Genomic DNA, 18,599 nt, shown 5'->3' with positions numbered 1-18,599 from the left:
TATCTTATTTTCTCATTTCTTTGACAAATACTTTGTGGGTCTCACATTTGTCAAGAAGTGAAGGTCTGACTTGTGTAAAAAAAAATCCATCTTATGAATGTGCCTTCTTGGAACTGTCTGGAATGCTCAGATTACTTATCGGTAATACTCAAATAAGTCCTACTCTTCCTTGTCACTGCCCTTATATTTCGAATGTAATTATGTCCAGCAAACTGACAGCCATGTAGCTCATTAAATTTAACGTGTTAAACCCCAGTCCTTACTGTGAGGACATAAATTAATGACCTCTCTTTGTATTCTTGCTGGTAATACACAAACTGAACAGGAGTGAAAGAGGAAGGGAATCCAAGACTGGTGAGGAAGAGCTGGACTCAGTGTAATGACTCAGTCTCATGAGGATGACCGATTAAATAAACTTAGCCTTTCTGAATGTCCCTCTACTTTCAATTCTTACGTTATGAAACTTTACAAAGCAGTGTCAAATCTTAAACTGGTGCCACTTGGCACTCCTTGGGGCCCTTGAGTACTAATACTAAAATGCCAATCCAAAAGGTAAGCCATTATTTAATGACTAATTTTGGACTTGGCCCTCTCTGCAGGGTTACTCCTAACCCTTTTGTCTTTGCCCTCCACTTTATGCTAAAATTAATTTTTTCTGCCTCTAGGACTTTGTGCACTTTTACCACTGCTAACCAGTGTTGCATGGCTACCATAGCCAGGAAGAAACACTGCCATTTTTACATGCACATGTTTCTTAAGTTGCCTTCCTTTTTGCATGATGACTTTTGACACACATTTGCTTGCCTGACAGAGCAGGGGTAGTTTCTCTGAATCCACATTGGTTACAGTTCCACTTTGTAAGTACACTGTTGCGACACCTTCAACATATGTCATCCTGGCTGAAGCATCGACACGGAAGTATGGATGATGTTATTATAAATACACACACATTTCTGTGTTCAAATCCGCGGAGCACTCTGCTGTCCTTGCGAGGTCGCTATTGTTGGACTCTAAGCCCAACTGATTCCTGTTTACCCTCTGTGAGGAGGGATGTCCACTTGTGACCAAGACGGTGACCTGCATACACTCACCTTCAGGTAATGGGGAGTTAGATTATCTAGAAGGGGGTTCTTGGCAGAACACCGCCCTAGGCAACTAGATTAGGGAGCGCATAATAGGAGTACACTATACACAGTACTTAAATGCCAGCATATATTTACACAGTTTTAGCACAATGGCGGAATCTTTTATCCTTTTCACAGTTTTTATACTGCTAACCACTTTTATCTGCTTCTGCCTATTAACAGTAGCACATATAGTTTATAAAAGAATCACAATGGTTCATTGACTATTGAAACTCCCCTTTGTGTATTTCTTGTATACCTTTCTGAGTATGCACGAGTGACTGAGTGAAAAGGTTCTGGATCTGTTACCACGATTCCTTAGGGAGTCAGGGTTGTCATGGTCTGAGCTTGTCCAAACCATTTGTTACCTAACTAGGTTTAGGGGTACCCATAACCGCACTGTGAGCTAGCAGGACTCTAAGCCAACATATCCTGAGGGGGTGAAAGGAATCAGTCTTGCACCATCCCAATGTTTGTTGTCCAGTCCAGTAAATGAACAGTTCCTACTGAGAAAGTGGAAACCGTACAACGCCAGTGCTAAAGTGCTTGTGCTCTCTTCCTTAAACATGGCAAAATTGGATTGCACATGATTGGCATATTTAATTTACTTAGAAGTCCCTATTATAAGTAGTATACCGTATACTTAGGTCCTGTAAATTAAATGCTACTAGTGGGCCTGCACCAATTATTATGCAACCCACTTAACCTTCCCCCTAAAAAATGTCCCAGGTCTGCCATGGCATCCTAAATGCAGTTTCAAACTGCCATGTTGACTTGTTAATATTAACCCCATTGCCAAGCCTTAAGCACCTTTTTTTTATTGCTTATAAGTAATCCGTAAGGTAGCCCCTATGTAGTCCATGTGGCAGGGTGCATTGTCATTAAAGGGTGGGCATGTTCTTTTAGGTTTTACATGCCCCGGTAGTGGAAAATTCAAAATCTCGTTTTTCACTAATGTGGATAGCATCAGTTGCTCTATTACATTTGATAAGTGCTACGTTTGGATTGAGAACAGGAAAGTTATTTGTTTTGGGTGTCTGAGGAATTGCAATTAAATATCCTCTTTAATGGTAATGTCAATTTTTAAGTTAGAAAATGGTGCTTTCAGAAAATTGGCATTTTCCTACCCCATTTGATGCCTGCAGCCTGTCCTAGGTCACATGACTTGGTGCAGTTGGACTTTGTTTATTCCTCCCATACAGCCACACAATAGAGGGATTATGTGTGTTTGGATATGCCATCAACTAGCAGGATGGGGGCATCGGAGCTGGGCACAACTTCACCTGCAACTGAATAGGCTGTGCTCTGCCTTCACATGCAGCCAGCTTTGGAGCCAGGGTAGGAGAGTCTGGAAACTTCAAGCACTTCAAAGGAAATTCTCTAGAAAGTTCTCCGAACTTCAAAGAAGGCACCAGGTATAAAAAAGTTCTGCAAAATGTCTTTTGAGTCCGAAGGATGTGCCAACTGGGCCCAACCCACTTCTTGTATCCGCCTCGCGCTCCATTGTGGTAGGCCATATTTTTCAATTTTGACCCGGTCTCACGCAATTTGATATCCGCGGTTGGCGCTTTGATCTTTTAGGCACCATTTTTTACCTTAAACTTTAAAAACTCAAAACTCCGGTTCTACTGATTGGAGTTTTGTCAGTTTGGTGTCAAATAATTTATTAAAGTGTACTCTACGTTTCTAAATTGGTGTGAGATTTTTCTTTTGTTGTGTTTTCACTTTATTACTGAATGTGTGCTGCATAAATACTTTAAACGTTGCATCTAAGTTAAGCCTGATTGTTTTTATGCCAAGGTGCCAGAGAGTTAAGCACAGGCGAATTTAGTAACTTTTGTGGTTCACCCCGACAGGGATTGTGGCTGTTGCTTGAACAGGGGACACCCCCATTCAACCAACAACCCAATTTCTCACAATGATCAAATCAGTGCTCACATAAGACAGCCATCTTAATAAGCCCATATATAGCAACCTCTTGAAGATAACATTGCCACAGGATGGTAAAGCGCCAAAGAACTATAAGGCCCAAACCAAAATTATAGAGATGTAAGGTCCAACAGCAGTGAGACTATCGTCCAGCATTCAGGAACGCAAATGGTGTGAAAACGTTAGACTAAGAGCACATGCTCTTATACCATGAGTAGTCCGGGGTCATCCAACATCTTGACACAAATAAGCTAACTCTAGCATCTTTCCCATCAGCAACCCACCCCCAGATAAAATGGGAGAGGCACAATATTTAAAAGAATACTACAGATGCTCCTGGCCAGAACCTAGTAACGCATGTCAAATATGCAGATATTACTTTCCCTAGTATACTAATCTGAGGGAATGCGGAAGTGGGAAGGCTGTCTACCTTTGCCCTCAGGATAGTGAACCCTCAGAAGATCCTGGATGGCAAACTCGGATCGCCTGAAGTACAGCCATACTGGATATTCAATTAACACCCAAAACTAAGATTCTATGAATATTTTACTGGCTTGTCCGGTTAACTATGAAGAAATTATCATTAAAAGCCAGGGAACTGTCTGCGGAACTCCCTAGGAAGCAAGCCGAAAGGGGATTGACTTTAACAGTCACCACCCAAAATCCAATTGCAGGAAACTCCAAGTTGCTGCCAAAAGTAAGGTCTAAAATGCCACAGACACACTGCCTAAACTTAAAAGCCTTACTGTGATGCCAAGCATGATTGTTTTTACAGAATATTTTAATTTGAACAGTGACAGCAAGAAAAAAGACCCCATCACCACTAAATGCAAGGCACGGCTGGTAGGGGTTTTCGAAGCCGAAATAATTGAAATGATTCGATGGAGAAAAAGATTAGGAAATGTGGCAACCAGATGAAGGATGGTGTAGGGACACAGAAACCAAGGCCAGAGAGCCAAGGCTCTTGCTCCACAAGTCTGATAATACTATCGCGACATCCTGAGCCGACACTTCCAGTAACCACCTTAAAGAAGCTGTTTGCAGCGGGAAATAAAATCATGAAAGGCAATTACCTTACACAGGATTTTCATGTTTTTAGTGTCTTTGTTACTGGCACCTTGCCAGGTCATTCTGCATAATGATCGAAATAGGACTGTGACGCCCGAATAGAGTCGTTGTCTTAGTATAGACTGAGGCCACAGGGCTGAACAAGGTATTGAGTAATAATTCCAGAGATGTTGGTTTCGGCCCTTAAGTTACTCAACTAAATCCCCACATGTATTGTTTAAGTATGCAGTTCTTACTGAGCAGCATTACTATCTCAATGACACGTACAGATGATTTTGCACCCACAATTCAAGTACAGTAGGAAGATCTGATTGAGATTAACATAATCCTATTAGTAGCATTTGTAAAGTGCTTATGGTTCTTTCCTCGTGCTTGGCTTGAATGCATTGCGAGTAGCAGTGCTGTTGGAATCATCCGACCTCAATTGGACTCGGGTAATCAACAATGCAGTCACAAGTCATTGTCGTCCTATAGGCCTTGCATAAATCCCTTCTTAGTTTGTTTAATTGAGGTGGCTTATTTGTTTCTGGCATATAGAGTAAAACATAGATAGAAAGGAGCTCCTCCTCTGTGAACCGAATCAACCTTGCATCTGATCCCCACAGAGACAAATAGGCAATATCCCCAATGGTTGTGCCTCTGGTCCTCCATCACAAGAGCTCGATCTAAAACCTGCTTAGTTGTCATGAGAGGACCAGCTGCAGCTGCTCATGCCACCTTAGCTCTTGGCAACTGAACAGTAATGTGTTGCTCCCTTTAGGCGCAAAACTAGCAAGGGTACATATTAATTAGAATCGGGTACAGACCAACAAACCGCTCATATAATAGTAAATCTAAAAGACAGATGGTGAGATCACAGGTTCTGGGATATCATCTTTGGAGTACCAAACAGCTAGCACAGTAGTTCACTCATCTTTATGTTCAAAGTGCTATCCAAAAACAACCCCAAAAGCATAATACAGAAAACTGCACTCTACCCCCTTTCTAGCCCTTAAGCAGTAGAAAGGACCTGAATGGTCTGATCCCCGCATCGAAGTAAGCTGGTAATAGCGACAACTGCAGGACCCTTTCTTAGCAAACCTCTCTGTTGAGGTGTGTCTAGAAGAGCAGAAAGCCTCGCTTGAGGGCCAGCCTTCCTCCACCTAAAACTTTGAAGGGCGAAATATAAATATTGTAGAAATGAGAGGTATTGGACTTCACTTCCACTCTCACAAAAAACGTAAAGGCTTTCAGACGGGATCCGTCCTCCCCAACCCAAAGAAGTGGTACTGTCAGCCAGAGAAGAGGGAAAGGTTCTAAAAAGCCATCTGCACAGCTAGATCTCTGCTTCTATTTTGCTGAAAACAAATATACAAAACTCTTGTACAGTGTAAAAAAGGGTTTGGGTTGCTTCTTCTCATAAGCAATATCCTGCTCCCCAACCCCAATGGGTCGGTTTGTATGATGAGACTGGGTGGCGGGATCTGGCACTAGTGCACAGCCCTCGACTGCACCACAAAGCTAGAGGAGCCACAGGGCAGCGTGTGCAGTAAGCACTCCCATCGTGTGCCAAGGCTCTTGGAAAGCAGCCTGAACGACTGAGCTGAGCCTGATAAACACATATTAAAGCTAGAGGTTTTGGTGCTGGGTGTGAATAGCAGAAGACTGCACAGAAAGAACTTCTTAGTGTATCGAAAACAATTAGAAATCGTAAAGCAAAGAAAATAGAGGGAACATAGCTAGATACAGAGCAGCATCCAGCACTTAGTTTGCATAATGAGAAATTGGCAAACAGGATGTGTGGGTTAGAGGTCAGGCATTTATGCCCTCCGGGCAAGAGGAGGGGCTAACGGTTTTGTCTCGCATATGAAAGTGAACCATTCTCGTAATAAAATGACCGATATGAGGAAGAGGGACACATGGCAGAAACTGGTCCAGGTGAAAGGCACGGTATAGTCCATGTTCAAACAGCTCTTACAGTTCGCTTAAGAGCGTCTCTGGAGGCCGGTCCTCACCTGGACACTGTAAAACGGGGTCATTAATGTAAACATAATAGGATAATAACCAGAAAGCGATAAAGGGTGTTTGGCGGGGAGGGGGACGTCTAATAAGATGTAATCATTTTAAATAGTCTGTAGATGTTTCTAGCGAGCGTCCATTATTTTGTAAATAGATTCCAAGCGCATGTGATTCTGCAGTACAGATTTGTCTGTTGTCCTACAATATCAAAGTGGCCTTTTATTTTTCAAGAGAAAGGAAATTCATGTTTGTTGATATACACTGACGCCACGTTAGCCTTTCCAGCAAAACTGAAACAGAGGTGTCCCTGTGGTGTTAAGGAATCGCCCTCCTTCCTGGACCAAGAATAAAGGGAGGGACCTGGCATACGGATGCGCCAAAGATGACTCTGCAAGATACTAGTGTTATATATACAGAAGGGAAGTGATACACCACTTTCTTGTAAGCCTGAAACCTATTACAATGCCTGTCATACTCTGCACATTCCCACACGGTGAACCCTGGCACAAACTGAATCATTCTCCTATCGATTGATAAAGGGATGGGCGCTAGTGCAGCACAGTGGTCTTTTCAGTATTTACTCTAGGTGTAGGTTGAGGTGGGGGGGCGCCTGGAGACAGACTAGGAAGAGTGTAAGGGTAAAAGTGCCGCCTCCCCCAAACCTCGTGCACCCCTCCCCCTTGCTACCACTGTTGTTTGTGGGTGTTTAACTATGCTGCCCTTTAATTTTCTTAACCCCCATGTTGCCAGGGCCATTTGTTTCTTAATTAAAATGCACTTTTTTTTCCTGATTAATGACACCTCCGTGGCATACGTTATGGGTACATTTTGTGTTCGTTTTAAACGTATACACATATACACCCACCTACAGCTAGCGTCTGGTGGGTCCTTATTATGAATCAGAAGACCTCTTAGAGCAAACTTGCTTAGACTGTGACCCATGCCACTTTCCCAAAGCTTTCAAGAAGGCATTAACAAGGAAAATGAGTTGATCAGCAACCGTCCGCGTCTCTCCCACACCCATCATGCCACCCAGCCTAATTTGAAAATTGTCCATCTCTCAAAAAGAGGCACTGAGTATGAACTAATAAATCCAAAAGTTTTTTTCTGCACCTGGGTTGGCGGCCTCACATTCTCATATCCAATCGGGCAAGCTTGGCTCCTTAATGTGTAACACCCCAAAGAACCTAGGAAAGGTAATCTCCTTGAATTCTCTTGTTGATGGGGACACTGAGGTTACTGGTCGTTGAGGTCTTTTACTAGTGAGATCTGTAGGCCCGACCTACTATGGATCAAGCACTTGACTTTCAGTGGTAGCTGTTGTTGAGCAGTCAAGGCACAGTCGGGGGTGTGTGGGGAGGGAGGCAATGTAGATAAAGGCAGTGAACACGACTCGTAACACAAAGTGCAGACAGTATGAGGAATAAAACAATGTCCAGTCGAATACTTGCTTCTATACGAAAAAGTCGTATTTTATTTCTAACTCTACTCATGCAAAGGTATACAACGTTCAGAAGCCGCAACACAGTCCCCCTCTAGGTCGGGGTTCTAGTAGTGGTCAGTCAAATCTCTGTGCCACCCTCTTTCATGTAGCCTGCTCAGGATTATTCTTTATTCAGTGGTGGCTGCTTCAGGGAATGAAAACTTTTAGACTGTACTCAAGGGTTCTGTTTTGAGTCTTTAGGATTTCTGTCAAAAGTGTCTGTGGTACTTCAGCAGCGAATCCCCTAGTTCAAGTCTTACCCACTCCTGCAGCACGGAAGCGTTCGGCATTACAGCGGGTTCCCTCAGTGCAGGCACTTGCAAGGTTTGATCCTGCTCTGAGAAGTTAGGCTGCTTGAGGTACACACAGCAGCATCGGGTGGGCGCAGCTTCACTCCCCAGAGTGTTGCGGCAGCTCGCCTCATCATTCATACAACCTTTTCACTGGTGGCCCCATCAGGCATACGGGGTCACCAAAACAAGGCTGCATGGGCTTGGCACCCTCCACCCAGCACTTGATACTTGGCACCGTCAACGACGGCCCTCACCTAACATAAAGGGTTGTTGAAAACATTCTTTTTTTTTTTTATTAAACTTTTTATTAAACATTTTGAAAAGTATGACAGCAGTATTTCTTTCACATGACATGTGGACTTAATTGTTCCGGTATCAACATAATCATTACTGTGCGTGTCATAGCGCCCCCCTCCTCGTTCCAACTCTGGCAGCTTTGCGGTCCCTCTACATATACCCCTTGTGCGTGTGTCCCCTCTAATCTGTTGATATACTGGCATCTGATTCCGATTCGTCCAGCGAGGGGGGGGCTCACAAATATTGCTGCGATAGACGTTCAGCCTCCCCAGACCTTTTCCCATTTCTTTGGACACCCCCGGTGGATGTATACTGACTTTTCCGCCACCATTGCCATATCCATGTCTTTGCACCATTGATCAAGTGTGGGGCAGTTTCTGGATCCCCAGCGCTGGGCAATGTTACGCTTGGCTATCGTCATGCCCAAAGTTACCCAATCTTGAGCCACCGCATTTAAATCTGTTGGTTCCCAAATATTGAGCAGGCAACACCTCTGGCTTGGAAGTGTGCCGATCTGTGTGACCTGGGACAGCGTCCGCATTACCGCCATCCAGTACTGTATTATTTTGGGGCATAGCCAGATAGTGTGGTAAAATGTGCCCTCCTCCCCGCACTGCCAGAGACAGAGCGGTGTATCCGCTCGATGTATTTTATGTAGGAATGTCCTAGTGTAGTACGTACGGTGCAGGATTTTTAATTGGACTAGTCGCAGTCTTGATGGGATTGCAGCTTCTCTGGGGAAGGCTAACGCCTCCCGCCAGTCCGCCTCGTCAATCTCTCCAAGTTCGTGTTCCCACTTGGCCTTCAGCGCTACCATGGGGGTCTTTCCAGTTATTAACTATTTTTCTGTATGTCAATGAGATTGCCTTTTTGCGGAGCTGGTCTGTTAGGAGCCGATCCTCCAACGGAGAGGCCTCTTCAGGCCTTGTATCTGGTGGTATTAGGGACTGTAGTGCATGTCTGACCTGCATGTATCGAAATGATTCTGTCTGGGCCATGCCATAAGTGGCCTGAAGATGAGCAAAGGTGAACACCCCACCCAGCTGCCACAAGTCCCCAACTTTGGAAATGCCTATTCGATCCTAGCTACAAAATCCTTTTGTCCTACCCAGCATTCCAAGTCGCTTTGCATCCCATAATGGCATCGCCAGTGTGACAACATCGTCCCATCCTAGTGTACGTTGTGTCTCAAACCATATTTGCAGTGTGTGTCGTGTAGGCCCCGTAACGTTGCGTTGCTTCCTTTTATTGTATAAAGCACCCATTATCCCTGATGACTCTAAGAGGTGTCTATGTAATCTGAATGCGGGGTCGTCATGGGGGACGTGGAGCCACTGGTTGATTGCGACTAATTGGGAAGCCCAGTAATAGACCTTTAGGTCCGGAAGGGCAATCCCGCCATCAAACCGGCTTCTGGTGAGTTTATGTAGAGCTATTCGGGGCGTTTTCCCATCCCAGAGCAGCGACGTCACTTCCGCATTGACTGCTATGAAATACGCATCTGGGACTTGGAATGGTGTATTCTGTAGTGCGTACAAAAACCAGGGGGGCACCATCATTTTAAATAGGGCTGCACGCCCTAGAAGCGTCAATGGTAGTTTACGCCAATGCTTAACATCTCTTTTAAATCGCGCCAGGTTTTTTTCCATGAATAGCGCGTGGTCATGTGTAACAAATATCCCTAGATATTTAAATCCGTCTGTGACTATTTGCAGTGGGCATCCTCTTGGGAGCTGCGGTGGGAGGCCGTGTAGGATATATAGCAGTGACTTTTCCCAGTTGATAGTGTATCCTGTCATCCGCCCGTACGCGGCACATATATCTAGAAGACAGTTGATGGACCATGCAGGGGATGTTAAATACAGTAAAATATTATCCGCATATAGCGAAATACGATCTTCCCATCTGTTGGCCCATCGCAGCCCCTGTATTGTAAGATCTTGCCTAATCCATGTCGCCAGGGGCTCCAGTACCACTGCGAAGAGGAGTGGGGACAGTGGGCAACCCTGTCTAGTCCCCCTGCCTAATGGGAACTCGTCTGATAAGTGGCCATTGACTACGACCTGCGCCACTGGCTGCGTATACAACAGACGGATCCATGCACAGAATTTTGGCCCAAACCCCATACGCTTACGGACTACGAATAGAAAGGGCCACTCCACTAGGTCAAAAGCCATTCTTGCATCTAACGATAGTATGACTGCGTCTTCATCTATAATTGATCTGCGCTCCATTACTCCGTGCAACCTTCTAATATTTAACGCTGTGTTGCGGTGGGGCATGAATCCAGATTGGTCTGGATGGATTATTGCAGAGAGTTGCGGCTGCAGCCTTGCTGCCAGTGTCTTCGCAAGTATTTTTGCCTCTGCATTGATGAGGGAAATTGGTCTGTAAGATCCGCATTCGTGCGCCGGTTTACCGGACTTGTGTATAGCCACTATAGTGGCGAGTCGTTAATCTTTGGGCAGAATCCCCTTATCTAAGCTTTCAGTGTACATGGCCAGGAGATGGCACGCCAGCTGAGGGGCTGCCAATTTAAAGAATTCTACTGGAATTCCATTGGGCCCCAGCGCCTTTCCTGTGTGCAGTGCCCTAATGGCTTGTGTAAGTTCCTCTGGTGTAATATCCGCCTCGAGGGCAGTTATGGCGTCGCCGTCAAGTGAGGGCATGCGTATATCCCGCAGGAACGCCAAGTGCTCTTCCTCCTTCGCTGTAGCTATCGGTGTATAGATTGCCTTGTAGTGTTGCGCCAGTGCTGCAATGCCGTCACTAAAGCTCCATCTCCTGCCCTTATCTGGGTTATCCAGTTACTCGCTCTTTCTCGCTTTCCCAACCAGGCCAGGAGTCGTCCCGCCTTATCCCCCTGCTCGTAGATTACATGTTGCGTCTTTGTCAGTCTATCTATAGCCTCTTCGCGCGTGTATGCCCTATATTCCTGCTGTGCCAAATGTAAATTGTGTGCCGTGTCGTCAGTGGTGTCTGCAACCAGGGCCGCCTCTGCCCGCGAGAGCTGTACCTCTAGGCCGTCAATGTGTTTCTGGTGGTCTCTCTTTTGTCCCACTATCAACGAAATAGCCTGCCCGCGGAGCACTGTCTTATATGCCTCCCACAACATAATCGATGAGGATACTGAACATGAGTTTTCCTCAAAATAACATTTCTTCGTCTTCTTAAGGAGGCCCTTCCTTATTGTACGGTTCTTAAGGTGCCCTGGTCTGATGGGGAACAGTCTGCGGGTCTGCGGGGTAAATGGGGCATATGTGATGAGAATCGGGGAGTGGTCTGAGATACCTCTAGGCAAGTGCCTAACGTCCGCCATGCCCAGCGTCCCTGTCGCTAATGTGAAGATGTAGTCTAATCTAGAGAGACTGTGGTGTACTCCAGAGCGGAAGGTGTATTGCTTTTCGCTCGGGTGCCTAGTCCTCCACGCATCGAGCAGCCCGAGCACTTCTACAAATTATTGTAGTCTATAGGTTGGACCACTGGGATCTCTGGGAGGGTGCCGGTCTATAGACGTATCCATGACGGCATTGAAATCGCCACCGAGTATAAGCTCCCCGCCTGGAAGGGCAAGCAGGAATTTCTCAAGATCTGTAAAAGCAGTCTGGTGTAGCCTCGGGGGTACGTATACTGACACTATATTGTATATTCTACCATCCCATTGGGCCGTGATGGCCGCAAATCTACCCTGATCATCCGTATGTGTTGCAGTTACAGTCAAAGGGAAGCGTTTATTGAGAAGGACCCCTACCCCTCTAGACCCAGAGGTGAATTTGGAGTGCACTGCCATTCTGAAGCCCCAGCGATCTAGTGCTTTAACTGTCGTGCCCTGCAAATGCGACTCCTGAAGGAGCGCCACCGCTGGGTTTTTCCGCCCAAGGAATTGTAACACCAGCCCTCGTTTGATTTTGTCCCCTAATCCATTTACGTTCCATGACATCACAGTAAATGGGGGCCCTCATGTTTGATCGTCTTGTGCGCATGAGGCGTTGCTACTGTCACCTTGGTTTGTGCCTGCCATCACGATTTGGAACGAGAACTGTGTCCCTTGCTATTTCCGGCTTGTCTGTCATGCTACAGTCTATAACCTTCTGCGTCGCATTTTTGCAAAAGAGGGTCGCCACTAGAACTAAAACCCCCCCCCAACATGAACTGATCCAATCCCCCTACCCTCCACCCTGCCTCCCTGCCTAGCGGATGTGGAACTACCCGCCACCCCAACACAGCAGAGCGCTTAAATCCCATACCCTTGTACCTATGTGTAGGGGGGGAGAGTCCCCCTCGGCTCACCGGGCACCCCTTATATAGAGTTTGTGAGTCTGTGGTGTACTAACTGTGTCCAGTGTCTTTCACCCCTGGGGCCCTATAATTATACATCACCACTTAGAGGTGCCTGCAGTCCCCGCCTCGGAGCCTGTAGGTGCAGTTCGCAGTCTGCCGCACGGCATCATCCCTGTGGGCCGACTTCTGGGCCTCCTCACAGAACAGCAGCCAGGCTCCTCAAGTCCATAGTGCTCCGACCCCGCCCCTGGGTCTGGAGGCTGCGCTTCAGATTATCACTCCACGTCGCTTCCAGTCCTCTTCCCGGCGGTCGGTCCTTCCGCTTAGTCCCTCCCTTCGTATTGGGCCGGCTGCCCGGGCTGCCGTTGTTCTCTCTTCTCCCGCGCGCCACTTCCTCTAGCCAGTCGCCAGCCCTCCAGCCAGTCCTGCGCCTCCCCTGGGGTTGAAAAGAACCAACTTTTACCTTCTGCTTCTACTCACAACTTCGCCGGGTAGAGCATGGAGTACTTTAGTTCTCTGCTGCGAAGTTCTCGTTTGACTTCTGTGAAATTGCGCCGCTGCTTTGTGACTGCGTCAGTATAGTCCAGGTAGAGGGTTACCACACTGTTGTCCACCCGAAGCGGTGGTCCCACTCGGGCCGCTTGTAAGATCGCATCTCTGTCTCTGAAGTTGAATATCCGCGCCAGGATGGGTCTCGGTGAAGCCCCCGGCCTGGGCCGACCTCCCGGCACACGGTGGGCTCTCTACACAGAAAAGAATTTGGGAGTCTGCGGGGCTGTAGCTGGTCCTGGATCAGCTCTTCCACAAACAGATCCAGCGTCGATCCTGTAATACTCTCCGGCACACCCACCAATCGCACGTTGTTTCGTCTAGCGCGCCCTTCTTGGTCGTCGAGCTTCTCCGCCATCTGCTTGTTGGCTAGTTCAAGATGGTGCACCTGCCGCTGTAGCGTCTTAGTGTCGGTTGAGAGGACTGTCGTTGTGGCCTCGACTTCCGCCATCCTTGTACCCATTTTAGAAATGTCAGCCCTAAGCAGCGTCACGTCACAAGAAATGGTGCCAATGGAGGCCTGCATTTGCTGCAAAGTGGCCATCACGTCATGGAGTGTGATTTCCTTTTGTGGTTCAGCAGGCTGACTAGTCAGGGCTCCCTGCGCCGCATCCGACGCGCCATGCCGATCTTTGGTAGTGGCGTACTTATTGATGCGGTTGCTTTGCACCGATCTTGGGCCCCTGCCGCTCATGGCGCTCTAGGTATAGATGTGGGCGACCCCTGCACAACCGGCGCAGGGCAGCGGCGCCAACCGCACACAAACCGCACCCTATCTGCTGGCTCAGACCACTGCTACTCCGGTCCCGGCCCAGGAAAGGATGAGAGCGCACAAACTGTCACTGGCTGTGCAGTATTCAATTCACTATGCGTGGAACAGGGTATGAGCCTTGGTCATGGTGAGATCTCCGCACCTGCTCCCTCCACGGCCTCCGGAACCGACAAATACCGCTTCCTGCCAACTGTCACTGTGGCCTCTGGGGACCTCTCCTCTGCTGCACTTGCTGTCTGGCGAGCTGTCGGGGTGTTTGCGCCCCGTGCCCCACGTCTCTCACTAGCCTCTGGTGCTCCTGCTCCTCTTCAAGCCCCAGCCACACGGGGACAGCCTCCCCCCAGTATGGGGCCCTTCTCACACTGGGCGGGGGTCACAAAGGGCCGTCCCGACCTTCCAAGTCGTGCTGTGCGCGAATGGTCCAGCTCCGTCTTTATTCAGGGCCCTCTCGTTACTGCCTCATGGGTCCTTTCATCAATGGGCCAGTGCCTCTCCTCTACTTCAGGGGCGGGCTGATTGGCCTTCTCTGCGTCTGCCCTGCCATCCGCTACATGTGAGCTGCAGCGTCCCCGCTCGGCCACCCGCTGCAGCTCACGCCTCCACTCCCGGCTACGGCCGTCACTGTGTCTCCCGGCTTCGCCGCCGGGTCTAGGCCGCTGCTTCGTCTCTCGGCCTCCGGTGGGTCCGCAGGTACGTTTCGTTCTCCAGTCGCGGCAGTAGTCGCCGTGGGTGGTGCGGCGCCTCTGTGTCCTGCCCACAGACGTCAGGATAATGCCCGGATTGTCGGGGCTAGCTCGGCGTCCTCGGGAGCCCTCTTAGGCTGGAGCCATTTTCTCCGGTCGCAGACCACGCCCCCCCCCCCCCCCCCCCCCCCCCCCCCCGGAAAACATTCTTGTACATGGGCTATGGCCCGATTGGTGCACAGCAGAATCCTCGCACAGGAAGTCCTCACGGTAGGGGTCTCCACTGGACCTCGCTCCCTCCTACACTCTCCTCTTCCTCACAGGACACCCTGCACTCGGTAAGCAGGCAGGCGCTTGTGCTCCAGAGCAGATGGTGTTGGTTTCCCTGGGTGATATCCCCTCAGCCAGTAGGAAGATTACCAGGTCTTGGCCCCCAGTCCTGGTCACAGGCAAAAGTCTTCAAAGTGTCACCTTCTCACACAGCCCATCTGGCTGCTTGGCAGATGACAAATGTTTGGGACCGAACCTCCCCTTACTGTCCTTTTCCAGACACCAAATGTGATTTAGGGTCTGGGTCTTTGAAGTTTTATGTTGGGGGTCTACTTTTTTTTTTTTAATGGGCGCTTCTCCTTTTCATCTTCCTTCATGAAACATATCTGCCACAGCAGACATAACTCCAAAACTTATTGTCCACAGCACAATTCATGTGAGTGACCAGAGTTCACATCTGTATGTCAGCCACAGTGATAGGTGTATCAATAGGTTAGTCCCAGCCGCCCCGCCTTACTCTTTATATGATTCTATTATCAGCCCCATCTCCCTTCCTGAGGTGTGTCCAGTCCCCTCCCTCGTGATCTATCACTGAATCAAACAGCAGTCTTTAAAGATGTAAAGGGAGTCTCTTCTTTTCCCTCAAGTGTGCCCCTACCCCGGGGGGGGGAGGTGTGTGTGTGTCTCTCAACCCCCCCCCCCCCCTTCCTATAGTCAATGAGGGTATGCTTGTTTTAAAATACACACACGTGCTCGCTATGTATTGTGCTTCACGAAGGCACAGATGCGGTCCCTGCGCGCCTACTGCACAGCAGTACTTCTCTCATGTAGTGTATTCCTCAGGCTTACGTGCACCCAGTACATGTTTTCACTGCACTTTACTGCTCCAGCCTTGTACTTCACCTTTCCCAGGCCCACCTACAACCAGCGCAGAGCCACTAGTCCTGCGCAGCACTTCACATCTACTTGATGTAGGCCAAGTGAGAGTTAAGCACACACCAGCAAAACGTTTTAAAAAGTGAGTGAGCCTGTAGACCTCACTTCAGTGACACAGGGTAAAAAGGTCCTGCCACCACCGTGTTTGTGCTGCTTCACTCCTGGTCAAGCGGAGAAGAGGATAGTACTTTAGGCTCCTATCCTGGTCCACCCAGACTGCAATCTGTGAGACAGATGTATGTCATAGTGCACACACATGATCCGTGTTCGCCTAGGAAATAAATCCGCATTAGGGATCCAGACAGCAGTACAGTTTGGCAATCAGGGCAGGGTTGAACCGCTCTTAACATGCAGAAGACTTTTCCATCCCAACAGGGGTCGTTAGGGGTCAAGAAAAGATCCTGCTCCATTTCATTTCTGTCAGGGTTCATCATAACTCCGCTTCCCACCTCTTTTGGCCTTTGAGTTTACCAGGTCGAGAATCCACCATAAGTAAATGTTTGCTGTTCGTCTTAGAGAGTACCTATTTCTCATGAGGTCAACTGTTTACTTGCTGATCTTTAATCTCCCTGGGGGAAACCTGCGCTGTATCTGCAATAGCGCATGCTTTTGGGCTCCCGCACACCAAAATGTCTTAATTTGTGAAAGTTTTAAGCCAATTGATATCATAGAAGTCCCCCCGTCTCTTAAAGCCTTCTTCTACCTTCTGCCACACTGAATATTGACAGCAGTCAATACTGGAGTAAAGTCTGGATTACTGATTATTGGGTGGCGGGGTGGATAGGCCGAGAGGCCTTTTTTGTGATATCTGAATCCCATATAGCTAATAGATTATACACACATCCCTGGTGACCAGGGATGTGTGTATAATCCCAAGGATCTGTGCTTTTTGGGCAGCCAAGCTTTTTTCTAAAGTGGATCCCCAGCTATTACTTGATCTTTATTTCTCGCTTTCCCCTCTACTCCATTTAACCATGTAGCTCAACTGTGATACATGATAATAGTTTAATACGAGACAAGATCCGCCCCCATCTCTGGTCTGTCGGAACATAGGCAGGGCAGCAAGTCTAGGCTTTTTCCCTTGCCACACAAAATTAGTCAATGTTCGTTGGATTACCCCCACAACTTCCCTTAGCGATTGGAGGGGCAAAGTCCGTGCTATATACAGAAATCTAGTTGACTCTGTCATTTTAACCATTGTGATTTTCCATAACCAGCAAAAGGCCTCCCATGTACCACGCCTCAAAGTCCGACTTAAAGGAACGTAAAAGTTCACCGTACTATGCTGTATCCTCTAGAGACAGAAGTATTTTGACCCCAAGGTATGGAATCTGGTGTTCCAACCAGTCCAGGGCGAACCTCCACTTTATATGGCCTTTCTGATTCGAAGGTGTGGATAGGTTTAAAACCTGGAATTTATGTTCTATTATTTACGAACTTATGTAAGCGCACATTCACCAACAGGTCTCTTGGCGCTAGTAGGATTAAGCAGAAAAAAGAAGAGAGCATAAGGAAGAACTAATTATAAGCTAGGGAGAACAGCCAGGTTTTCAAAGCCTTCCTGAACTGCATGTAGTCAGTCTCCAGTCTGATAGGTTTAGGCAATGAGTTCCAAAGTTTCAGACCCAGATAAAAGAACCGGGTCCCACCTAATTGTTTCCGTTTGATTCTAGGCACCTCCAAGAGGTGCAAGTGCATCGATCTCAAATTGCAGCCAGTTTTGAACAACACCCGCTGGTCGACTGGAAGCGAGTGGAGATCTTTAAGTAGCTGGGTGAAGTGACATCTCCTATCCTTAAGATAGATGATTCTGGCTGCCTGGTTTTGAATCATCTGAAGCCGATGTCTCAGATATAGTGGTATGCCAAGATAAAGGGCATTTCCATAATCTAACTTAGAAAGGATAAGGGCAATCACAATTTGAATGCTGGCCTCTCTACTAAAAAAAGTCTGATCTTGTGCAATTTACGGAGTTGAACAAAGCAAGCAGAGGTTACTGCATTAATTTGGGCGCTCATAGATAGGTCGGAGTCTATATAGAGACCAAAACTCTTAACCCTAACTCGGACTGCCAACATGATGGTGCCCAATGAGTGATTTTATTGCTCGAGATGATTATTTCAGTTTTTTCCGAATTCAATTTAAGTTGGTTCTTATCCATCCAAGTTTTTACATACATCATAGAATTCCTGATAAAATCTTTGCAGTCGGAGGAGTTCTCCATAGTAAAAATCAGCTGCATGTCGTCCGCATGGTTGAAGATTTTTACCCCCCTCTGCCGAAGACTCAAGATAAGAGGACGTATGTAAATGTTAAAAAGAATCGGCGACAGGGAGGAGCCCTCTGGAACCCCACAACTCATTTCAACAGTATTGGATTTATAGGGCGACAGCCACACCGATTGTTTGCGGTTTTTCTAGAAAGGACCCAAACCAGTCCAGTGCCGACCCTCCAAGACCTGCCGCGGCAATACGGTCCAACAAGATTTTGTGGTTCACGGTGTCAAGTGCCGCAGACAGGTCAAAGAGGATCAGAGCCTGATTGTGATCAGTGTCAGCCTGTCCTTTAAGGTCGTCCAGGACAGATAAGATCAGATTCGGTGGAATGAGCGGGACGGAAACCTGCCTGATGATAAATGTTCAAAAACGTTGATTCTTCTAAAATGGAACTGAGACAGGATGCCACATGAATTTCCAGTAATTTAGCTGGAAACTGAAGCAGTGAAATGGGTCAGTAGTTTTCCAGCTTATTAAAATCTAAGCCTTGTTTTTTTTTTAAGTGGAATAACTACCTCTTCCTTAAAGGCTGATGGTAAAGTTCCCTGAAACGGAGAAAGATTGAGTAGTTCAAGGAAGATATCGGGGAAAAGCCCGGAAAATTGCTTTCTTTATGTTAATAGGGCATTCCTCCTTAGGA

At 47.5% G+C, this 18,599-nt stretch overlaps 1 protein-coding gene across 1 annotated transcript in view; it reads left to right on the top strand.

Annotated features, from left to right (window-relative positions):
- TDRP (testis development related protein) overlaps positions 1–18,599 on the top strand; it is a 374,369-nt gene that overhangs the window by 122,595 nt on the left and 233,175 nt on the right. The gene's annotated exons all lie outside the window — the stretch shown is intronic.

This window comes from Triturus cristatus, chromosome 6 (assembly GCF_964204655.1).
Source record: "Triturus cristatus chromosome 6, aTriCri1.1, whole genome shotgun sequence".
Taxonomy (NCBI): domain Eukaryota; kingdom Metazoa; phylum Chordata; class Amphibia; order Caudata; family Salamandridae; genus Triturus; species Triturus cristatus.
This window is presented reverse-complemented; position numbering and strand designations above follow the sequence as displayed.